The sequence below is a fragment of the Heterodontus francisci genome, unplaced genomic scaffold (genome assembly GCF_036365525.1).
Source record: "Heterodontus francisci isolate sHetFra1 unplaced genomic scaffold, sHetFra1.hap1 HAP1_SCAFFOLD_84, whole genome shotgun sequence".
Lineage (NCBI taxonomy): Eukaryota > Metazoa > Chordata > Chondrichthyes > Heterodontiformes > Heterodontidae > Heterodontus > Heterodontus francisci.
The window spans coordinates 1,593,240-1,617,574 of NW_027140330.1; positions in this window are offsets into that span (position 1 = coordinate 1,593,240).

Consider the following 24,335-nt stretch of genomic DNA (forward strand, 5'->3'; position numbering starts at 1 on the left):
TTGCCTTTATTAGCCGAGGCACAGAATAAAGGAGCAGGGAGGTTATGATGGAGCTGTTAGGTCACAGCTGGAGTACTGTGTACAGTTCTGGTCACCACACCATATGAAGGATGTGATTGTACTAGAGAGGGTGCAGAGGAGATTCACCAGGATATTGCCTGGGCTGGAGCATTTCAGCTATGAAGAGAGACTGGATACGCGAGGGTTGTTTTCCTTAGAGCAGAGAAGGTTGTGGGCGGGGGGGGGGACCTGATTGAGGTGTACAAAATTATGAGGGGCATAGATAGGGTAGATAGGAAGAAACGTTTTCCCTTAGTACAGGTGTCAATAAACTGGGGGCATAGATTTAAGGCAAGGGGCAGGAGGTTTAGAGGGATTTGAGGAAAAATAAATTTACCCAGAGGGTGGTTGGAATCTGGAACACACTGCCTGAAGGGGTGGTAGAGGCAGAAACCCTCACAACATTTAAGAAGTATTTGGAAGAGCACTTGAAACACCATAGCATATAACGCTAGAGGCCAAGTGCTGGAAAATGGGATTAGAATTGATGAACGGCACAGGCATGATGGACCAAAGGGCCTGTTTCTGTGCTGTATAACTCTATGACTCTATGCCTCTGTGTAAATGGTGAGAGACTGCAGAGCTCTGAGATGCAGATGGATCTGGGTGTCCTCGTGTATGAATCGCAAATTGTTAGTATTCACGTACAGCATGTAATTAGGAAAGCTAATAGAATATTATTGTTTATCACGAGGGGCATTGAATACAAAAGTAAGAAGGTTATACTTCAGCTACACAGGGCATTAGTGAGACCACATCTGGATAAAATCCCATAGGATCCAGGGAAATGCAGCAAGGTGGATACAAAATTGGCTCACTGGCTGGAAACAAAGGGTAATTGTTGATGGCTGTTTTATCGACTGGAGGGCTGTTTCCAGTGGCGTTCTGCAGAGCTCAGTACTGGGTTCCCTTCTTTTTGTGATATATATTAATGAGTTGGATGTAAATATAGGGGGCATGATCAAGAAGTTTGCGGATGACACAACGATTGACCGTGTGGAAGACAGCGTGGAGGATAGCTGTCGGCTGCAGAAAGATATTGTTAGTCTGATCAGATGGGCAGAACAGTGGAAATGTTATCGGGGGTAGGTGGAAATGTGGCGTAATCAGTTCAGCCAGTGACTTATTGTATGGCGGAGCAGGCTCAAAGGGCCGAGTGTCCTGCTCCTGCTCCTAATTCCTATGTTCGTATGTTCGTATTAGGTGTCTCTCTTCATAGGGACACACCTCACTGAGATAATGATAGAGATCACTGCAGGTTACATGTGTGAAAACAATAAATCATAGATAAAAACTGGCTGATGAGACGTCAATCAATTACAGAAGTGGAATAATCACTACCCAACATTCATCCTGTGGAACAGCAAGATAACAAAATTCAACACGCATGATCCACAGATTCCCAGGACTGTGCTGGCGGGAAGGGGATTAATCAGCGCCAGACAGTGTTTACAGTCACTATACTCAGAAGATTAGAATATTGTAACAGTGCTGTGCTGCTGTTTACCTGCCAGTAAATCGTTAACATCTGATTCAATTGGTGCAGTTCAATAGGAAACAGAGCATCATCAATGCATTTCACTTCATACACTTATCACACAACATCTTCAACCAACAACAAAAATCATCCTCTTTGTCACCAATTACATTCATAAAACACGGAGGCGCTCCAGGGAGTGGAGAGATCAGTCACCTGAAAGAAAGATTTCAAAGTAGTACCAGTTTGTTCCACGCAAGTTAGTGACACATACTCAGAACAATTCTCTAGTGACAGATACTCCCAGTAATACATGGCACTGGGATCAGGTGTTCCACTCTGGTTAGTGACACTCACTAAGTACAACTCTACAATGACAGATACTCCCAGTAATACATAGTCACTGGGATCAGGTGTTCCACTCTGGTTAGTGACCCACACTCAGTACAATTCTGCAGTGACAGATATTCCCAGTAATACATGGTCACTGGGATCAGGTGTTCCACTCCAGTTAGTGACACATACTCAGTACAATGCTACAGTGATAGATATTCCCAGTAATACATGATCACTGGGATCAGGTGTTCCACTCCAGTTAGTGACACACACTCTACAATTCTATCGTGACAGATATTTTGAGGAAATTTAAGGAACTTGTTCAGAAATTTGCTTGTGCTGAGGTTTTATTAAACATGACACAATATTCGAGTAAAGGCAATAACTTCACAATACAGCATGACTGTGAGCTACAAACTGAGGCTTCATTTCAGTTGAGGCAGAGATAATTCAAGAGATTTGATTGATCAGGTGTCTGTATAACAATTACTAGTAGACCAACATGTAACGTTATCAGTCACAGACCAAAACCAGAGACCAGCTCTTACAGATTTACACAACTTCAATGGTTATATTCACTTACTAGGAACACCAATGATGGCAAGGATCACAAAGTATATTTTCTGGATACTGTTAATTGGCTGATGCATTTTCTGTGTCAGGTGATCTGTCACCTTCGTGCTGCAGGCAATCTCTCTGTCTTAAACTCTGAGACAATATAGTCCCAGAGCCTTTAATTTATACTTTGCGGGAACTCCACAGGGACATTGATGTTGCAACCTTGGTCAAATTATATCTGTAATTTAAATGTTAAACAAACAGATTACAACAGAAGAGTTAAGTCCCTGTTGTGATGGAATATATTTAACGCTGAGATTGAATTCGAACAACCCAAAAGACTGGGTGGTTCTGATCACATGAATTAACTGCTGATAATTAGAAGCTGTAATCTCCCAACAATGCTGATGTTCCTTGAAATGCCATCACACACACCTCTATTTCTCATATTGATTCTGTGATGGCTTTCACTCTGCTGTGATTGTGAAATAAGTAAATTCCTCTTGTTCGTGTGTCCTCTCAGGGCTCCTGCTACTCTGTATTCTGGGATGTGGCTACTCACTTTAACTCTGACCATTAAGTAAATAGTTAATGAAGGGAATTGTGCATATGGATCCTGAAACTAATACAGCCCCGCAAACTAATACAGACCCGCTAACTAATATGTCCCAGAAACTAATGCAGTCACTCAAATTAATGCAGCCCCTCAGGCTAATACATTTCCTCAAACTAATATCAAGCCACAAACCAATATATCACCTCAAGTGTCAAATCCTCAGACTAATACTGTCCCAGAAACTAACAGTCGCTCAAATTAATACAGTTCATTAAACTAACACAGACCCTCAAGCTAATTTTTTTATTCTTTCATGGGATGTGGGTGTCTCTGGTAAGGCCACCATGTGTTGCCCTCCCTAATGGCCCTTAACAACTGAGTGACTTGCTAGGCCATTTCAGGGACAGTTAAGATTCAACCTCATTGCTCTGGGCCACGAGTCACATGTTGGCCAGACCAGGTAAGGATGGCAGATTTCCTTCCGTAAAGGACATTAGTGAACCAGATGGGTTTTTACAACAATTGATAATAGCTGCATGGCATCATTACTGAGATTAGCTTTCAATTACAAGCTTCTTTATTAATTAATTGAATTTAAATTCCACCAGCAGGGATTTGAGCCCATGTTCCAGGACATTAGAGTGTAGGCCTCTGGATTACTAGCTCACTGACATTACCATTACCACTACACCACCACCTTCGCTAACACAGGGCCTCAAGCTAACACAGACCCTCAAACTAATACAGACCCTCAAACTAATACAGACCCTCAAACTAATATAGCCTCTTAAATTAATACCTCAAAATATAACTGTACGTAAAACTTATATATCAATTCGCTTGAATAAACTGCATTAAACTAATACAACCACTCAATAAATACAGCATCTCAAACTTTCTTGTAAAAAGAAATTCTGCATTTGAGATGGTGGCTGTGGTCTGCCGGGAGAGAGGAAAGACACCTGGAGAGGAAAAGATCCAGGAAAAGAGGAGTTGCTGCTCTCTGTGGAGAAAGGCTCCTTTGCTGAGAGGAAGCCTACACTTTAAAGGTAGCAAATTCCTATTGCTTCCAGTCACTGAAAAATCTCTGCCTCAGGAGTGATTCCTGTTGCCTCTAATGTTTCGGGAGATCCTGAAAGCAAAAGAAAGCTTCTATTGCCAGACTGCTATTTCACAACACAAGTAGACCTGTTGCTGCACACTTTGCTGAAAGATCTGTGTGACACCTGTGACACACAAAGTGCCATGAACCCCTACCCAAAACAGACTGTTCATAAACCTCACCTGGAGAGACTTTGACTTGCATCCAACTACTCAACTCTGGGACATCTCACCGACCTGGAAATATCCTACCAGAACATTACATCCCAGTTATTTTATTATGCCTAACAAACAGTTGGAAAGAGAAAAGCTTTTTCCCCAGTTAGCCAGTTTTTGAATGTATGTGTGTGTACATGAGAGTTAGGAAGAATAATGAGTTATAAAATCTTTTCATACATAGATTTATCTCATTATTGTTTAAAATTTAGTTTATTAACAAATAGTTAATTTTGTTGTTGTTTAAAGAAACTTGGTTTGGTGTGTTTTATTCTGGGGGACAAGTAAAGTGTTTGATTCGGATACTTTCCAGTAGGTGGGAAACTTTACTAGTGTGCTATGAAATTTGGAGTAGTTGGACAGAATTAACAGTGCATTACTCCCACCTTGGGTGTAACACCATCAACAATTCGCATGGAGTTAAATCATTCTGAAGTGGTGTTGATCAATAACTTAGAAGTGCTAATTGAAGATCTTAATTCTTTTTAATAACACTTTCACAGTCCTTACATGTCTCTCAGTTTCACCATCAGCCTGAGGGTACCTGGAAAAAAACAGTAATATGAATAGAGCCAAATGCTTCTGTAAACTCTCTGAAGCATTCATTCGAAAATTGCATTACAATTGTCAGATATTACAATATCCGGAATTCCTTGTGTAGCAAAGATTTCTGTTAAGGATGTGATTACAGCTTTGAACAACCTTGCAGTTGTTTAACTTCAATCCACCTTGAATATTTATCGACTACGATTAAGAATATTTTATTTCTCTGATCAAAAAGATCCATTCCTAGATGCTCCCATGGTCCAGACGGAAAGGATGATGACATGAGTGCTTCCTTTGTCTCATGACGATTGATAGCGCACCTGATACACCTCGATATCATCTCTTCAATTTCTTTCAAAATACCAGGCCACCACATTGACTGTCTTGCCCATGGCTCTACAATTGGAATTTCCCAAATATCCTTGGTGTAATCTCTTCAAGATCTCTAACCTTTGTATCCTAGGGATAACTAATCTCCAATCGTAGATCAATAAATCATCAACAATGCACAGATGATACCTTTGCTCATAATATTGCCTCAAAACTGGGTTATGTGGCATGTACGCTGACCATCCGTGCAAACAATATTCTCTGATTGCTGCACATAACTCATCTGCTTTTTGAGCATTTCTGACTTCGTTCAGTTTCTGTGCTGTAGCAGGTAAAGTTGCTGTTGTTGTCAGAGCAAATACTTCTACTTCATCAAGAAATAAAATATCGCCTTCTTCATATCCTGCTGATGAAATACGTGATAAAGCATCTGCTGTGATTTGCTATTCCCTGGAATGTATTCGGTTCTTGCATCAATCTCAGCAATCTTAAACTCTTTTGTGTTTAGGAGAGTAACAAACTGTTTATGATCAGTTTCAGTTTTAAATTGAAGACCTAGCACATAGTTAGAAAATTTCTCACATGCCCAAGTTGTTGCCATCACTTCCTTTTCTATGACTGCTCTGTTTCCGTTAATGAACGAGATGCAAAATATACAGGTCTGCATCACCCATCTCTCTCTGCAGCTGAAATAAGAATGCTCCTAATCCAGTTGATGGCACATCCACTGCTCTGATGCTTGATAACTTTGGGTCATAATGTACTAACACTTCTGAAAAAACTAGCATCTTCTCAATTTTCTCAAAGGATTCTTGTTGGGTTTCTCTCCAAAACCAAACATTGTCATTTTTGAACAACTGCTGCAATGGCTCATTGATCACGGCTAAATTTGGTAGAAATTTCCCTCTTTGATTGACCATTCCCATAAACATTTTGCATCTCTGCAACTTTCTAGGCTCTGGAAAGTCTTTTATCACTTTTGTCTTTTGTGGATCTGCTCTGATACCTGATCCATCAATGATATGTCCTAGAAAGCTCACCATTTGCTGTTTAAAGACACATTTCTCATTCAATGTGAGACCTGCTTCCTCCAGTCTCTGCAGTATTGCTCTCACTCTCATATTGTGTTCCGGTTGATTGGCTCCATGGATCAACACATCGTCCATGTGGCAGATTCCCATCTAATCCTTCCAGGATTCTCGACATCGTCCTTTGAAAGATCTCCGGTGCTGACGTAATTCTGAATAGTAATCTGTTAAAATAGAATCTTCCAAATGGAGTTATAAAAATCATCAGGAACGTTGATTCCTCATCCAATTGTAATTGTCAAAATCTGCAGTTAGCGTTTCTTTTTTAAGTTTTTTTAGGAGTGGATATGGAACTTTCCTCGGTGTATACAAACATAAAGGTTCTGCATCCTTTCTGAGAGAGATGTGGTCTGATGGTTTTAGTATTCCCAAACCTTTGGATAATTTAGGGAGTTCTCGGGTACTGCCTGTGTGGAGTTTGCAAGTTCTCCCTGTGTCTGCGTGGGTTTCCTCCGGGTGCTCCGGTTTCCTCCCACAAGCCAAAAGACTTGCAGATTGATAAGTTGATTGGCCATGATAAATTGCCCCTAGTATAGGTCGGTGGTAGGGATATATAGGGACAGTTGGGGATGTGGGAGGAATATGGAATTAGTGTGGGATTAGTATAAATGGGTGGTTAATGGTCGGCACAGACTCGGTGGGCAGAAGGGCCTGTTTCAGTGCTGTATCACAAAACTAAAACTAAACTAAACTAAACTAAACTAAACTAAAATTTCTTGGCTGTTCCTCTGTTCCGTTAAGTCTCTTTCACTCTACAAATTAGCTGTCGGTCGATGCAAGCCTTCCTGCTTAGGAGTTAACAACTCTGATTCCTGATTATATATAAGGGACTGCATTTTACGTCGAGTGGATGGGAACTGGCTACCGACGTAAAGGTTGGTGGCGAACCCGCTTCCGCCTAGCCTGGTGATCCGTCCTGCATTTTACAGGTCCCCTAGCTCTCAATGTTCCGAGGCGGGACTGCCTTATTGAGCTGCTGGCCAATCATCGGGCCAGCAGCTTTTGTCCCAGCAGCGCCACCGGGATTGGTGGCCGCTGCTGAGACTGCAGCCCAGCCAAGGACATGGTGCCAGGAGTGCAGGTATGTTTGGTTTGCCTCGCCGGGGGTCATTTGGGGGGAAGGGGGGCATGTTGCGTTCTGTGGGTGTTTGGGGAAGCGGGGGTGACCCACAATCTGGCACCCTGTGCCCATTTACTAGGGCCTACCCCTGGGGTCCTGAGAGGCCACCAGTTTTCACTGGGCGGTCTTTCCCGGCTCCGGGACGCCCGCTTGCCGCAGGTAAAATCCCCGTGGAGGCAGGCGAATGTCTTTAAGTGACCGTTAATTGACAAATGCCCATTTTATGCACTCCCCTCCCACCCTACGTAAAGTGGGGCAGAGGCGGGAGTGGGTCGGGAAGGCCTCCCGGAGCCTCCCGCTCCATTTTACGCCAAGCCCTCCACCCCCACCTCCGCCACCATCTGGCTTGCTGGGGTGGCATAAAGTTCTGGCTAAGGTCTCAGAAATTTCATTTACATAGTAAATCAGAATCATTTCGACTCTGCTATTACCTTTGTTACGATCGTGGCAGGTGCAGCGTCCTGTCAATTCAGTCCCGTCACTCCACAGATCGCAGCGTATTCTTCAAAGCTTTCCACCCAACTGGAAAACTGTCAAATTAAACACTATCGTAACCTCCAGATAAAGCAAACAAAACCAGGTATCTTTAGACAACAACAAATTAACAATTTATTAAAAAACTAAATCTTAATCACTACCAAGATAAACCTATGTCTAAAGACCTTATAACGTCTTATTTTAATCTAACTCCCCCATTCACACACATACACACAAAAATGACAGTAGCTAACCGGTTTTAAAAAGTGATTTTAAAAATTAGCTGCTTCTTAAGAATAAGTAAATAAGTACGTCTTTGTGGGTTATGTTCCTGATGGTTGGGGTATTCTAATATGGAAATCGTCAAAGGCTACTGAAAGGCTTCATGTGGATTCGATGCAGTAGTCGATTCTTAATAGGCATTCATCTCTTCAGCTGCAGTAGACGTCAACAGTTCCTTCAGCTATACAAACAGTTTCTTGAAAAAATGCTTTTCTTCTTTAGGCAATTAATTCGGCCTATAGCTCCCTGTAGAAAAATTTTGTTGAAAGAAAAATGACAGCTTTCTTCTTTCAGTAGCATGCTTCATTACAGAGTCTCTCAAAAATAATTGGTTCAGACCAGGTTTTGCCAATCTCAAACACAGTCAAATCGAAACACCACACAATTTGATCTCTCTCTCCTGCTGTCGCCTAGGTAACAAAAATGCAGCTGTTGGCAAACTGTGCCTTAGAAATTCCAGAACATTCTCTACCTTAAAGGTGCACTGTTTTTAATATAGTCTTAAAGACACTCACTGTTTTAATCTGAGGAGAAAAAAGAACAAAGGCAAATAATATGTTAATGGTGTTTTGAAATACAAAGCATTAGTACAGATTCGGTGTTAACAGACTGAAAATTGAACAGCTGCAAGTATAAACATGAGAAATAAACTCAACAAACTAAGATGAAATAAAATAAAATAAACACAAGAAATACATAAAAAAGGAAAAAGAAAAGAATAACTAAAAATAAAAGTAAAATGGGTGGCCCGTCATGCTCTGAAATTATTGAACTCAATGTTCAGTCCAGCAGGCTCTAGTGTGCTTAATCGGTAAATGAGATGCTGTTCCTGGAGCTTGCCTTGTTGTTTACTGGAACACTGCAGCAATCGCAGGACAGAGATGTGAGCATGAGAGCAGGGAGGAGAGTTGAAATGGCAAGAAACCAGAAGCTCGGGGTCCTGCTTGCGGACTGAGCGGAGGTGTTCCGCAAAGCGGTCACCAAGTCGGCGTTTGGTCTCCCGAATGTAGAGGAGACCACATTGTGCGCAGCGAATACAGTATACTACATTGAAAAAAGTACAAGTAAATCACAGCTTCACCTGAAAGGACTGTTTGGGGTCTGGGATAGTGAGGAGGGAGGAAGTAAATGGGCAGGTATTACACCTCCTGCGATTGCAGGGGAAGGTGTCCTGGGAAGGGAAAGAGATGGTTGGGGTAATGGAGGAGTGGACCACGATGTCACGGAGGGAACGATCCCTTCAGAATGCTGACAGGGGAAGGGAGGGGAAGATGTATTTTGTCAGTATTACTGAAAATAGAGACATGTTGTCGAAGCTTTTCGACTTGCACTCATCAGGACAATCCGCAAGAATGGCAATTTAAGGGAAAACAACAACTTTATACTTTATGCGTTGTTGTTTGACCTTACATTGGTAATCCTGCGGATTGTCCTGATGAGTGCAAGATCAAAAGCTTCGACAACATGTCTCTATTTCCAGCAATACTCAAGTTCTGTTCTACCAAATGACTGTTAGTATTTTATTAGTTTGATAGACTGTATTTGTCTGCGGTGATGTATTAGTTGGAGGTGCTGTACTTATTGAAACGCTCTATTCGTTTGAGGCAATGTATTCAATTAAATTATTATATCAGTTTTAGGATTAATTATATTTTGAGGTACCCTATTCGTTTGAGAGGCTGCATTTGTTTGAGGGACTGTATTAGTTTGAAATGCTGTATTTATTGAGCGGTTGCATTCGTTTAATACAGTATATTCAAGTGAATTGATGAAAAGTTTGAGGTATAGTTATGTTTTGAGTTATTAGTTTAAGAGGCTATATTACTTTGAGCGTCTGTATAATTTTCATGGACTGTATTAGTTTGAGCAGCTGTATTAGTGTGAGAAGGTGCATTAGTTTGAGAGACAATGTTAATTTGTGGGATTGTATTAGTTTGAGGTGTTGTATTAGTTTGACATGCTGTATTAGTTTGAAGGGCTGAATTAATTTGAAGTGTTGCACTAGTTTGAGGAACAGGACTAGATTCAAGGCTGTATAAGTTTGAGGGACTGTATTAGTTTGATGGGCTGTATTAAGATTATGATCTGTACTGGACTGAGGGGCTATATTCGTTTTAGTGGCTTTATCAATTTATGGGACTGAATAATTTGAGGGACTTACATTTTTATAATATTTTAATTTTACTCCGCATGCACACAATTTCTGGATTGGAGGTCACATATCACACTTAGCTGTCAGCTCTTCCAGACTCAAACCTCAATTAAATCAATGAGAAACTAGTTTGAGGGGGCTGTATTAGTTTGAGAAGCTTCATTAGTTTAAGGGACTGCATTAATTTGAGTGACTGTTTTAGTTTCTGGAACATTTTAGTTTGAGGGGCTGAATTATTAGAGGGGCTGTTTTCGTTTGAGGTGCTGTACTAGTTGAGGCTGTTATTAGTTTGAGGGTCTGTATGAATTTGTGAGGCTGTATCAGTTTCAGGATTCATATGCACAATTTCATTTCTTTAATTATAAAACTGAATGTTCAGAGTTAAAGTGAGCAGTCACATCCCAGAATACAGTATAGCAGCAGCCCTGAGAGGACACATTAACATTAGGAATTTAATTACTGAACAATCACAACAGAGTGAAAGTCATCACTGAATCAATATGAGAAACAGAGGTGTGTGTGATGGTATTTCCTGGAACATCAGCATTGTTGGGAGATTACAGCTTCTAATTATCAGGAGTTAATTCATGTGATCAGAACCACCCAGTCTTTGGGTTGTTCAAATTCAATCTCAGTGTTAAATATATTCCATCACAACAGGGACTTAACTCTTCTGTCGTAATCTGTTTGTTTAAAATTTAAATTATGTAATTTGACCAAGGTTGCAACATCAATGTCCCTGTGGAGTTCCTGCAAACTATAAATTAAATACTCTGGGACTGCATTGTTTCAGAGTTTAATACAGAGAGATTGCCTGCAGACGAAGGTGACAGATCACCTGAAACAGAAAATGCATCAACCAATTAACAGTATCCAGAAAATATACGTTGTGATCCTTGCCATCATTGGTGTTCCTAGTAAGTGACAATAACCATTGAAGTTGTGTAAATCTGTGTGTGAGCTGCTCTGTGGTTTTGGTCTGTGACTGATGCGGTTACATGTTGGTCTACTGGTAATTGTTATACAGACACCTGATCAGTCAAATCTCTTGAATTATTGCTGCCTCAACTGAAATAAAGGCCAGAGTTTTACGCCACCCCAACGAGCCAGTTAGTTGCGGGGGAGTGGGGGTGGGGGGTCGTAAAATGGAGCGGGATGCTCTGGGAAGCTTAGCCGACCCGCCCCCACTTCCTCCCTCCTTCACGTCGAATGGGGTGGGGGCGGGAGGGAAAGTTGCCACTTAAAAGCCACTTAAGGGCATTCATCTGCCTCCACGTGGATTTTATGCCAGGCAAGCAGGCATCCTGCAGCCGGGGAAAGCTGACTGGGAAAAGCAGGCAGCTTCTCAGTGCCCCCGGGGGTGGGCCCTGATAATCGGGCACAGGGTGCCCGATGGAAGGCCACCCCCACTTCCCCAACCATGCCCGGGACCCAACACACCCCCTCCCCCCCCAAACGACCACCCTTGCCATGCCAGGGCCCGACAGATTACCCCTGGCGAGGCAACCAAAATTCATCTTAAATCCCGTCTTCATGTCTTCCTCTGCGGCTCCCGCTCCGAGTGGCGTTGCTGGGACTACGAGCGGCTGTCTCGCTGATTGGCTGGCACCCTCAAGTGGGTGGAAGTCCCACCTTGGAACAATTAATGCCTGGGGACCCCTAAGATGCAGGATGGAACCCCAGGCTAGGCAGAAGTGGGTTCGCCAATGGCTTTTACATCAGTGGCCAGCTTCCGTCCACCCAACGTAAAATCCAGACCAAAGCCTCGGTTTGTAGCTCACAGTCTTGTTTTATTATCAAGTTATTAATCGAATATTTTGTACTGTTGAATAAGACCTCAGCAAAAGCAAATGTCTGAGCGATGTATTACTGGGAGTATCTGTCAAAGTAGAATTTTACTGAGTGTGGGTCACTAACCAGAGTGTAACACCTGATCCCAGTGACTATGTATTACTGGGAGTCGCTGTCACTGTAGAATTGTACTGAGTGTGGGTCACTAACCAGAGTGAAACACCTGATCCCAGTGACCATGTATTACTGGGAGTATCAGTCACTGTAGAATTGTACTGCTAACCAGAGCGGGAAAGCTGTTTCGCCTTTGAAATCAGTCTTTCAGGTGACTGATCTCTCCCCTCCATGGAGCTGCCTCTGTGTTTTATTAATGTAATTGGTGACAAAGAGGATGATTTTTGTTTTTGGTTGAAGATGTTGTGTGATAAGTACATGAAGTGAAATACATTGATGTTGCTCTGTTTCCTATTGAACTGCACGAATTGAATCAGATGTTTACTATTTACTGACAGGTAAACAGCATCACAGCACTGCTACAATATTCTAATCCTCTGGATAATGACGTATCCTTACTCTGAGTATAGTGACTGTAAACATTGTCTGGTGCTGCTGAATTCTCTTCCCGCCAGCACAGTCCTGGGAATCTGTGGATCATGGCTGTTGAATTTTGTTATCTTGCTATTAGACCGGATGAATAATGGGTAGTGATTATTCCAATTCTGTAATTGATTAAGGTTTGATGAACCAGTTTTTATCAATGATTTGGGGTCTGGACATATGCAACCTGCAGTGATCTCTGCTCTTAGCTCAGTGATGTGTGTCCCTATAACTGAAGACATACATTTCAGATTTTCATAAAACAGATCAGTCCAGCTGCAGTAAATAACATTAGCAAACTGTTAATAATGAAATAAATAATGCACTGCTTCAATAAATAAAGCATCTGTAATATTAAATATCTGTAATATTATTAATGAATTGATGAATGTGATTTATAATCAACTTACAGAGATTTACATCAATATTACAGCACAGAAACTCAACTGGTTTATGTCTTTATGCTCTGCACAAGCCTCTCCCCATCCCAGCCTTTCTAACCCTATCAGTATATCCTTCCAGCCCTTTCTCATGTACTTTTCTGGATCCCCCTGAAATGCTATTCATCTCAACTACTCCATGTGGTAGCAAGTTCCACATTCTCACCACTCTCTGAGTAAAGAAGACTCTCTTGAATTCCTTCTTGGATTTATTACTGAATATCCTGCATTGATAATCACCAGATTGAACAACCTCACATGTGGCAATATCATCTCCACTATACTCTGCCAATCTATTTATCATTTTATCTATTTATTTATCTATCAATTTTTTTTTGTAGTATACATTCATGATTTGGGCTTAAATGTTGGAGGCATGATTGGGAAAATTGCTGATGACACAAAAATTGGCCGTGTAATTGATAGTGAAGAGGATAGCTGTAGACTCCAGAATGATATGAAGAAGTTGTTTGAGTGGGTGGAAAAGTAGCAAATGGAATTCTATCTGGAGAAGTGTGAGGTAATGCATTTGGGGAGGGCAAACAAAGCAAGGGAATACACAATAAACGGGAGGATATTGAGAGGGGTAGAAGAAATGAGAGACCTTTGAGTGCATGTCCACAGGTCCCTGAAGGTGGCACGACAGGGAGATAAAGTGGTGAAGAAGGCAAATCGAATGCTTTCCTTTATTGGCCGAGGTATAGAATACAAAATCAGGGATGTAATGCTGGAATCGTATAAAATGCTGGTTCAGCCACAGTTGGAGTATTGCGTACAGTTCTGGTCTCCATATTTCAGGAAGGATATAATTGATCTGGAGAGAGTGCAAAGGAGATTTACAAGAATGTTGCCACAGGGCTTGAAAGTTACAGCTATGAGGAAAGATTGGAGATGCTAGGGTTGTTTTCCTTCGAACAGAGGGGGCTGAGGGGTGACTTAATTGAGGTGTACAAAATTATGAGGGGCCTTGATAGAATAGACAGGAAGAACCTGTTTCCCTTAGCAGAGAGGTTAATTACCAGGGAGCACAGATTTAAGGTGATTGGGAGAAGGATTAGAGGGGACATGAGGAAAACTCTTTCACCCAGAGGGTGGTGGATGTCGGTAATTCACTGCCAGGAATGGTTGGGGAGGCAGAAACCCTGATTTCTTTTAAAAGGTACCTGGATATGCACTTGAAGTGTTGTAACCAGCAAGACAATGGACCAGGTACTGGGAGGTGGAATTAGATTTGGGGGCTAATTTTCGCCCAGCACAGACATTATGGGCTGAATGGCCTCCTTCTATGCTGTAATTTTTCTTTGGTTCTATGGTTCTATTTTAACAGCCTCTATTCGGTCACCACTCAGCCTTTTCTTATCTAGAGAAAAGTCCTTTTTACTTGTATTTCTCTTCCCCTGGAAATGATCCCCTGTGCTTTGATCACATTTCCATGGTCTTGTTAACCTTTGATTCTAATTTAAATCATTTATGAATCTGTAGCCCCGGAATCATTTGGAACTTTGATTACTTTATCAATTATCTGCCCCCTTTATGCCTTAAATCGCTTGGAGTTGTTTGATGAATTCTTTCAGTTATTTCTTGGCAGTTAGTTCTGACCATCTGCTTCAACCCTTGAGCTCACTGCAGACAGGATCTTTCCTGACCCAGAGCAGTAGGTCATTTCCCAGCCAAAAGATACATCATGGCTCACTCAAGAAGTTAAGGAGAGGATTAGACTAAAAGAAAAGGCTTACAATGTTGCAGAAATTAGTAGCAAGTCTAAGGATTGAGAGTGTTTTAGAAACCAGCAAAGGGCCACCAAAAAGTTGAGAGAAAGGGAAAAAATAGACTGAGAGTAAACTAGTCAGCAATTTAAAAACAGATTTTAAGAGCTTTAATAAGTAGAATAAAAGGAAGAGAGTAGCTAAAGTAGATGTTGGTCCCTTAGAGGCAGAGACCAGAGAAATCATCAGAGGGAATGAGGAAATGGTGGAGGCATTGAACACATATTTTGTGTCCGTCTTCACAGTATGACACAAATTCCATACGAGAAATAGGCAGTTAACTAGGGGCGAAAAAGAGTGAGGAAATTGAGGAAATTGATATCAGCTGAGAAAAAATTTTGGAGAAACCTGAGGGACTAAAATCGGACACGTCCCCGTGACCAGAGGGCCTACACCAGAGGGTTCTAAATGAGATAGCTGCTGAGATAGTGGATGCAGTCGCTATGCTTTTCCAAAATGGTCCTGTCAGATTGGAAGTTGGCAAATATTACACCGCCATAATAGAAAGAAGGGAGAGAGCAAACAGGGAACGACAGGCCAGTTAGTCACAGATTCACAGAATCGATACAGTGCAAAAGGCGGCCATTCGGCCCATCATGTCCACACCGGCTCGCTGAAAGAGCAATTCCCTCAATTCCATTCCCTGCCTCCTCCCCATAACGCTGCACATTCTTCCTTTTCATATAACTGTCTAATTCCCTTTCGAATGCTTCAATTTTACCTGCCTCCACCACGTTCCCAGGCAGCACATTCCAGACCTTAACCACTCGGTGCGTGAAAATGTTTTTCTCATGTCACTTTTGCTCCTCTTAACAAATATTTTAAATCTGTGCCCTCTCCTTTTCAATCCTTCCACAAGTGAGAACACTTTCTCTCTATCTACTCTGTTCAGATCCCTTATGATTTTGAATACCTCTATCAAATCACCTTGCAACCTTCTCTTCTCCAAGGAAAACAGTCCTAACATCTCCAATCTGTCTTCATTACTGAAATTCCTCATCCGTGGAATCATTCCCGTGAATCCTTTCTGTACTCTCTCCAATACCCTCATGTCTTTCCTCAAGTGCAGCACACAGAATTGGACACAATACTACAGCTGAGGCCTTATTACTTCCTTGCTCTTGTATTCTATGCCCCTATTAATAAAGCCCAGGATACTGTCTGCTTCATTAACCGCGCTGTCAACCTATCCTGCCCACCTTCAATGACTTGTGCACATATACAACTAGGTCCCTCTGTTCCTGAACCACAGCCTAACATCAGTTGGAAACCTTTATTGAAAAGGTCTTAACAATGCACTTGGAAATCAACATTATGATTAGAACAAGGCAGCATGATTTTACGAAAGGGAAATCCTGTTTGACAAACGCATTAGAAACTTTTGAGGATGTGATTAGTAGGGCAGATAAAGGGGAACCAGTGGATGTAGTATACCTGGATTTCCAAAAGACATTCGAAAATGTGCCACATAAAAGACAAGGGCTCATAGAGTTGGGGGTAATATATTAGCATAGATAGAGGATTGGTTAACAGTCAGTAAACAGAGAGTGGGCATAAATGGGGCATTTTCATGTTGTCAGGCAGTGAATAGTGGGGTACTGCAAGTGCTGGGGCCTCAGCTATTTACACTCTATATTAATAACTTGGATGAAGTGACAGAGTAATGTATCTAAGTGTGCTGATGATACAAAGCTAGGTAGAAAGTTAAGCTGTCGGGTGGACATAGAGAGGCTGCAAAGAGATGTAGACAGATTAAGTGTGTAGGCAACATGATGGCAAATGGAGTATAATGTTGGGAAGTGTGAAGTTATTCAGTTTGGTCGTAAATATAGAAACGCAGAATATTTTTTCAAAGGTGTGAAACTGCTAAGCGTTGATATTTAGAGAGACTTGGGTATACTCGTACAAGGAACGCACAAAGTCAACATGTAGGTGCAGCAAGCAATTAGGAAGGCAAATGGCATGTTGGCCTTTATTGCAAGGGAATTGGATTACAGTAATAAAGAAGTCTAACTAAAATTGTACAGGGCTTTGGTCAGACTGCACCTGAAATACTGTGTGCAATTTTGGTCTCCACATTTAGCAAAGGATATACTTGCACTGGAGGCGGTGCAGCTACGATTTACTAAATTAGTCCCTGCAATGAGGGGGTTGTACTATGATGAGAGGCTGAGTAAATTGGGCCTGTATTTTCAGGAGTTTAGAAGAATGAGAGGTGATCTGATTGAGACATATTAGATTCTGAAAGTGCTTGATAGGGTAGAAGCTAAAAGATTGTTTCCGCTGTTCAGGGAATCTAAAACACAGGGCACAGTCTCAGGATAAAGGGGTGAATCATTCAGGTTTACGATGAGGAGAAATTACTTCACTCAAAGTGTTGTGAATTTTTGGAATTCTCTATCTCGGACGGTTGTTGATGCTTCATCATTGAATACATTTAAGGCTGGGATAGAGAGATTTTCCGTCTTGCTGGAAATCAAGAGATATGGGGCGTGAGCAGGAAAGTGGAATTGATGCCCAACATCAGGCAGGATCGTATTGAATGGCAGAGCAGACTCGATAGGCCAAATGGTCTGTTCTTTCTCCTATTTCTCAATCCCTCGATTGTCTCCCATGGGTCCATTCAAAGGGTCCCGTCTGGAATTTATTAGTTTCACAATGGGAGCTTGTCATTCCCACAGGAACTCCTCTCTCCCTCACCCGCTCTGATGTACTCAGGTTACATCTTTCACCTCCTTTTTAGGTACATCTTTCTCCCTGAACTGGAAAAAAAATAATAACTTTGCTTCAGGTTTCTGCCCTCCCTCACCTTCTCATGGTCCACCTCTGACTGTTACATTCCCTCCCTCGACTTCTCTATCTCCATTTCAGGGGATTGGCTGTCCACCAATATCGACTATAATTCTCCCATTTCTCACAGCCAGCTTGACTGAACTTGCTCACATCCCATTTCCTGTAGGACTCTATTCCATTTTCCCCTTCGGCTCACCTTCCACTCCAACTGCCTTCACATGCAACACATCATCCTCTGCCATTTCCACCATGTCCAGCTAAAACCAACACCAAACACATCTTCCCATCCACTCCTGTCCCCCTGCCCCTTGTAACACACTGGTTCACACTTCTGTCACCCCCAAAATCCGATTTCCCTCCCCCACCCAGCACCTTCCTGTACAAGCACAGCAGAAACAATATCTGCCCTTTCACTTCCTTCCTTCCCACTGTCCAGTGCCCAAACACTCCATCCAGGTGAAACAGAGATTTACTTGTGTACTTCCTCCAGTGTAGTTATTGTATTGACTGCCCACCATGCAGTCTCCTGTATCTTGGAAATGACGGAATGCAGATTGAGTGATTTCTTTGCTTAACATTTCCTTTCAGTCTAAAAACAGGACCCTGAACCTCCGGTCAATTTCGCCTTTAATTCAACATCCTGCTCTGACCACTCTCTCCTCTGGGCGACAACTCTTGGAGGTGGGACATCCTTCCTCACAGGGACAGAGACCCCGACTACAAGCAGTTAATTACCTAAGCCACACAAAATACTGTCATGGCTTCCAGTGCCCGAGTGAGACAGGCTTGGGCCCAGCTTTCCAGCCGGTGGGCGGGGCACCACATCCTTTTGCAATTCTGGCAATTAACTCTGTTTCTCCCTCCACAAATGCTGCCTGTTCACTGCTTTTATCAGATTTAAAGCAAGCTCTGTATTTTGATTTCACTCAAATATCTAGAGCTGGATATTAGAGGAGCAAATATGTAGGTAGGTGGGAGGGAGTGAGGACACCGTTTCAACATGCTATGATGTTTTAATGTGCGTCTTTTGTCAGTTTCTCCATCCAGAAGTAAGTCTGATAGGCAGGCTTGGCTTCTCGTCACGCGAGGTGGACAGTGGAGAAGGCCGTAGGACTAGGTCTGTCCAAACCATGATCACGAAGGGAGTTGTCCAATCGGGGACTGTCCAATTCCCATCCCGTAGATGTTCTCCTATCCTGAAGGAGTGATCCCAGTCCGCTGGGGATGTCCAATCCCAGGAGAGTCCAATCCCAGATGCTCAGATGATGCGATCCTGGGCAGGGTGGAGGTTGGTTCAACCCTTGGGGTGTGGATGTCGATCCGGGGTTTCCATTCACCTCAGATCACAGAGGGATTCCAATCCCGGGAATGGGGACGTGATTGTCAATTCGGAATGGCTTTGTGCGGAGGGTAGTATCTGATGGAGAAACCTGCTCCATCAATGGTAAACCTGTAAAGCAGGTTAAATCAGAGGCTTGAAACCTCATTATAATAATTAACATGCTGACTCCACTCCTGGGTGCGATTGGTGCTCCTCTCCTGTCCCTCCTCTGTTAAACCAGAAAGTGCACAGTTTGGAGGCAGGTTGAGTTCGTGGTTGAGATTTTTAAGTTTTAAACACTGGCTCAATGCCAACCCACCCAGTTTTGGTGTTAAAATCGAGCCCTTACTCTCTGGGTTCAGACATGGAGAATGTTTGGTCAGTAATTTCCAGTCTCTTTTCCCATTTCTCTCTTACAGTTAATTTAATGGCGATTGTGATCCTGTCCCGGGGAAAGTGCGGAGTCTCCACCTGCACCACTAGATACCTGTTGGCCATGGCAATGGCAGATCTACTGGTCATTATCACTGAGGGCGTACTTTGGCGGATCAATTATTATTTTTCCCCGGGATCTTTCCTGAACATCACCCCTGCGTGTGGTATTATCACTGTCCCACTTTGTGCAGCCACAGAATGTTCTATCTGGTTCACCGTCACTTTCTCCTTTGATCGATTTGTGGCGATTTGTTGCCAGAAATTGAAAACTAAATATTGCACTGAGAAAACTGCAGCTGTGGTTTTAGCAACAACCTGCATTCTGCTCTGTTTAAAAAACATCCCCTTCTACTTTATATTTGAACCTGGAGAGATAATCGACATTGTACCATGGTTTTGTTATAGAAAGCCAATTTATTATACTGAGGCTGGGTGGCTGGGATTTGACTGGTTTGATACCGTTTTAACCCCATTGCTCGCATTCGCTTTAATTTTGTTGCCCAACGCTCTGACAGTTAGATACATTTTAGTGTCCAGTCGAGTCTGTAAGCGAATAAGGGGTCAGAGCAAGGGAGCGAATCGCAGTGACCCAGAGATGGAGAGCAGAAGGAAGTCTGTGATTTTACTCTTCACCATATCCGGCAGCTTTATACTTCTGTGGTTGACATATGTTGTATATTTTCTAACTTGTTATATTGCAGGATTATATCTCGAGGATTACACTGATCCTTTCTATATACTTGGACAAGTCGGTTTCATGCTACATATTATAATTTGCTGCACAAATACATTTATTTATGGGGTGACTCAGTCCAAGTTCAGAGAGCAGGTCAAGAACGTGGAGAAATATCCAGTTACATCAATTATTCAATTAATTGATAAACAAAACAACTGAGAGCAGCCGAGAGGCGGTTCCTGGTGTTTCTAGTCTACTAATGCACAGAAGCCGACAGCCCCTGTGCCTCAGCTTGGTGGCTGCTCATGGTGCCCATGTGAGCTGATAACAGTTCTCTCGCCTCAGGTTCTGTGACTCTCTCCCATAAAATCTTGAATCACCACTCCTTCCCACAATAAAACAAACTTTGATTCTTCTGTCCTTGGCATCACACGAACGCCAACCTCTGCTTCCTCTCTAAAATACTTGAAGGTATTGCCATCTCACAAATCCATGATGCCAATATTTGAATAATTCCAGTCAAGTTCTGTCCTACCACAGTCGCACGTTGACACTTATAAAAGTCACAAATGACATCCTACGTAACTGTGAAGGCGGCAAATTAATACTTACTCATCTGCTCGAATTGTCTCCAGTCTTTCACACAGTTGTACTGCTACTATCCATCCAGAAATATCACTGACCTCACAATTACTGCAACAACCCATCCAGATATATCGCCGACCACACTTGTACTGTAATTACCCATCCAGATATATCACTGACCTCACTTGTACTGTAACTAGCCATTCAGCTATATCAATGAACTCACTTGTACTGTAACCACACATCCTGATATATCACTGACCTCACTTGTACTGTAACTACCCATCCAGATTTTCAATGACCTCATTTGTACTGCAACAACCAATCATAATATATCACTGACCTCACTTGTACTGTAACTACCCAAACAGATATATCACTGATGTCACTTGCACTGTAACTACCCATTCAGCTGCATCACTGACCTCACTTGTACTGTAACTACCCATCCAGATATGTCACTGACCTCACTAATACTGTAATTACATATCCGGATATGTCGCTGACCTTACTTGTACTGTAACTACCCATCCAGAAATATCAGTAACCTCACCTGTACTGTAACTACCCAATGATGTCTCTCTGACCTCACTTGAAATGTAACTACCCATCCTGATATATCACTGACCTCACTTGAACTGCAACTAACCATCCTGATGTATCACCTACCTCACTTGTACTGCAACTACCCATCCAGATAGATCACTGACCTCACATTTACTGTAACTACCCATCCACATATATCGCCGACCTCGCTTGTACTGCAACTCCCCATCCAGATATATATCACTGACCACACTTGTACTGTAACTACCCATCCAGATATATCACTGACCTCACTTGTACTGTAACTAGCCATTCAGCTATATCAATAAACTCACTTGTACTGTAACCACCCATCCTGATATATCACTGACCTCACCTGTACTGTAACTACCCATCCAGATATATCACTGACCTCACTTGTAGTGTAACTACACATCCAGATTTTCACTGACCTCACTTGTACTGTAACTACCCATCCTATATGTCACTGACCGCAATTGTACTGTAACTACCCATCCAGACATATCACTAACATCACTTGACTGGAGCTACCCATCCAGATATATGACAGACCGCACTTGTACTGTAACTACCCATTCAGCAACATCACTGACCTCACTTGTACTGTAACTACCCATCCAGATATAACACAGACCTCACCTGTACTGTAACTGCCCATACTGATCAATCTCTGACCTTAGTTGTCCTGTAACTACCCATCCTGATATTTCACTGACCTCACTTGTAATCTAACTACAGATACAGATATATCACTGACCTCACTTGTACTGTAACTACCCATCCAGATATTTCACTGACCTCACTTGTACTGCAACTACCCATCCAGATATATCACTGACATCACTTGTACTGTAACTACACATCCAGATATATCGCTGACCTCACCTGTACTGTAACTAACCATCCTGATCGATCTCTGACCTTAGTTGCCCTGTAACTACCCATCCTGATATATCACTGACCTCACTTGTACTGTAACTACCCAATGATATATCACTGACCTCACTTGTACTGTAACTACCCAGCCAGATGTATGACTGACGTCACTTGGACTGCAACTTTCCATCCAGATCGCTCACTGACCTCACTTGTACTGTAAAGACCCATCCTGATATATCACTGACCTCACTTGCACTGTAACTACCCATACAGATATATCACTGACCTCACTTGTCCTTTAACTGCCCATCAAGATATTTCACTGACCTCACTTGTACTGTAACTACACATCCAGATATATTACTGACCTTACTTGCACTGTAACCACCCATTCAGCAACATCACTGACCTCACTTGTACTTTCACCACCCATCCAGATATGTCACTGACCTCACTTGTACTGTAACTACCCATCCAGCTATTTCACTGACCTCACTTGCACTGTAACTATCCAAACAGATATATCACTGACCTCACTGGTCCTTTAACTGCCCATCAAGATATGTCACTGACCTCACTTGTACTGCAACTACCCATCCAGATATATCACTGACATCACTTGTACTGTAACTACACATCCAGATATATTACTGACCTTACTTGTACTGTAACCACCCATCCAGCTCTTTCACTGACCTCACTTGTACTTGTTGGAGAATTTTCTGAGCTTTGCTAATTATTACTTAACCTTGTAGAAATAGAAAAACAGGACGCAGCTTGTAGCTAACCTAACCAATGGTCAGGAAATGTAGACAGAGCAACTGACCACAATCATCTGGCTTAGGAAGGGACAGAGCTCATGATGGATTTTGGGGAAGTGGACGCAGACTGTTCGTTGCTGACTTTTCCGCTTTCATCATTTTTGTGCAACCTCGCCAGAAGTAACGGCCAGATATAGTCTGGAGTGGGCATTGAATTAAGGAACTAGCGTGTTATGCTCGAACTAACGCTCCACTGACCTCAGACTTTGCAAAGGGCACAGAGCTGTAGGTGTTCTTGTGGTTGTCCTGTGGTTTATGCTTTAATGTGAAACTGCTCGCTCTGCTTCTTTTATACTATATAAGTCCATGACGATCTGTAGCTGGGGGGAGTAGCGCTGGACCGCCTTTAGGTAGGGTGTGCACCCCCATGATATCATGCAATAAAGTGTTTGTTCTCAACGCCTGAGTTTGGAGAATTTGTTCAACAATTGGGCACAATCTGGATTTTCTCCAACAGTACTGCAACTACCCATCCAGACAGATCACTGACGTTACTTGTACTGTAATCATTCATTCAGATATATCACTGACCTCACTTGTATTGGAACTACCAATCCAGATATAATCGCTGACCTTACTTGTACTGTAACCACCCATCCAGATATATGACTGACCTCACTTGTACTGTAACTACCTAATGATGTATCACTGATCTCACTTGTACTGTAACTACCCATCCACTTATATCACTGACCTCACATTTACTGTAACTACCCATCCACAATTATCGCCGACCTCGCTTGCACTGTGACTACCCATTCAGCTTTATCAATGAACTCACTTGTACTGTAATTACCCATCCTGATATATCACTGACCTTATTTGTACTGTAACTACCCATTCAGCTTTATCAATGAACTCAGTTGTACTGTAACCACACATCCTGATATATCACTGACCTCACTTGTACTGTTACTACCCATCCAGATATATCAGTGACCTCACTTGCACTGTAACTACCCATCCAGATATATCACTGATGTCACTTGTACTGTAACAACCCATTCAGCTGTATCACTGACCTCACTTGGACTGTAACTACCCATCCAGATATGTCACTGACCTCACTAATACTGTAATTAGACATCCGGATATGTCGCTGACCTTACTTGTACTTTAACTACCCATCCAGAAATATCAGTAACCTCACCTGTCATGTAACTACCCAATGATAAATCACTGACCTCACTTGCACTGTAACTACCCATCCTGATATATCACTGACCTCACTTGCACTGCAACTAACCATCCTGATGTATCACCTACCTCACTTGTAGTGAAACAACCCATCCAAATATATCACTGACCTCACTTGTACAGTAACCAGCAACCCAGATATATCACTGACCTCACTTGTACTGCAAC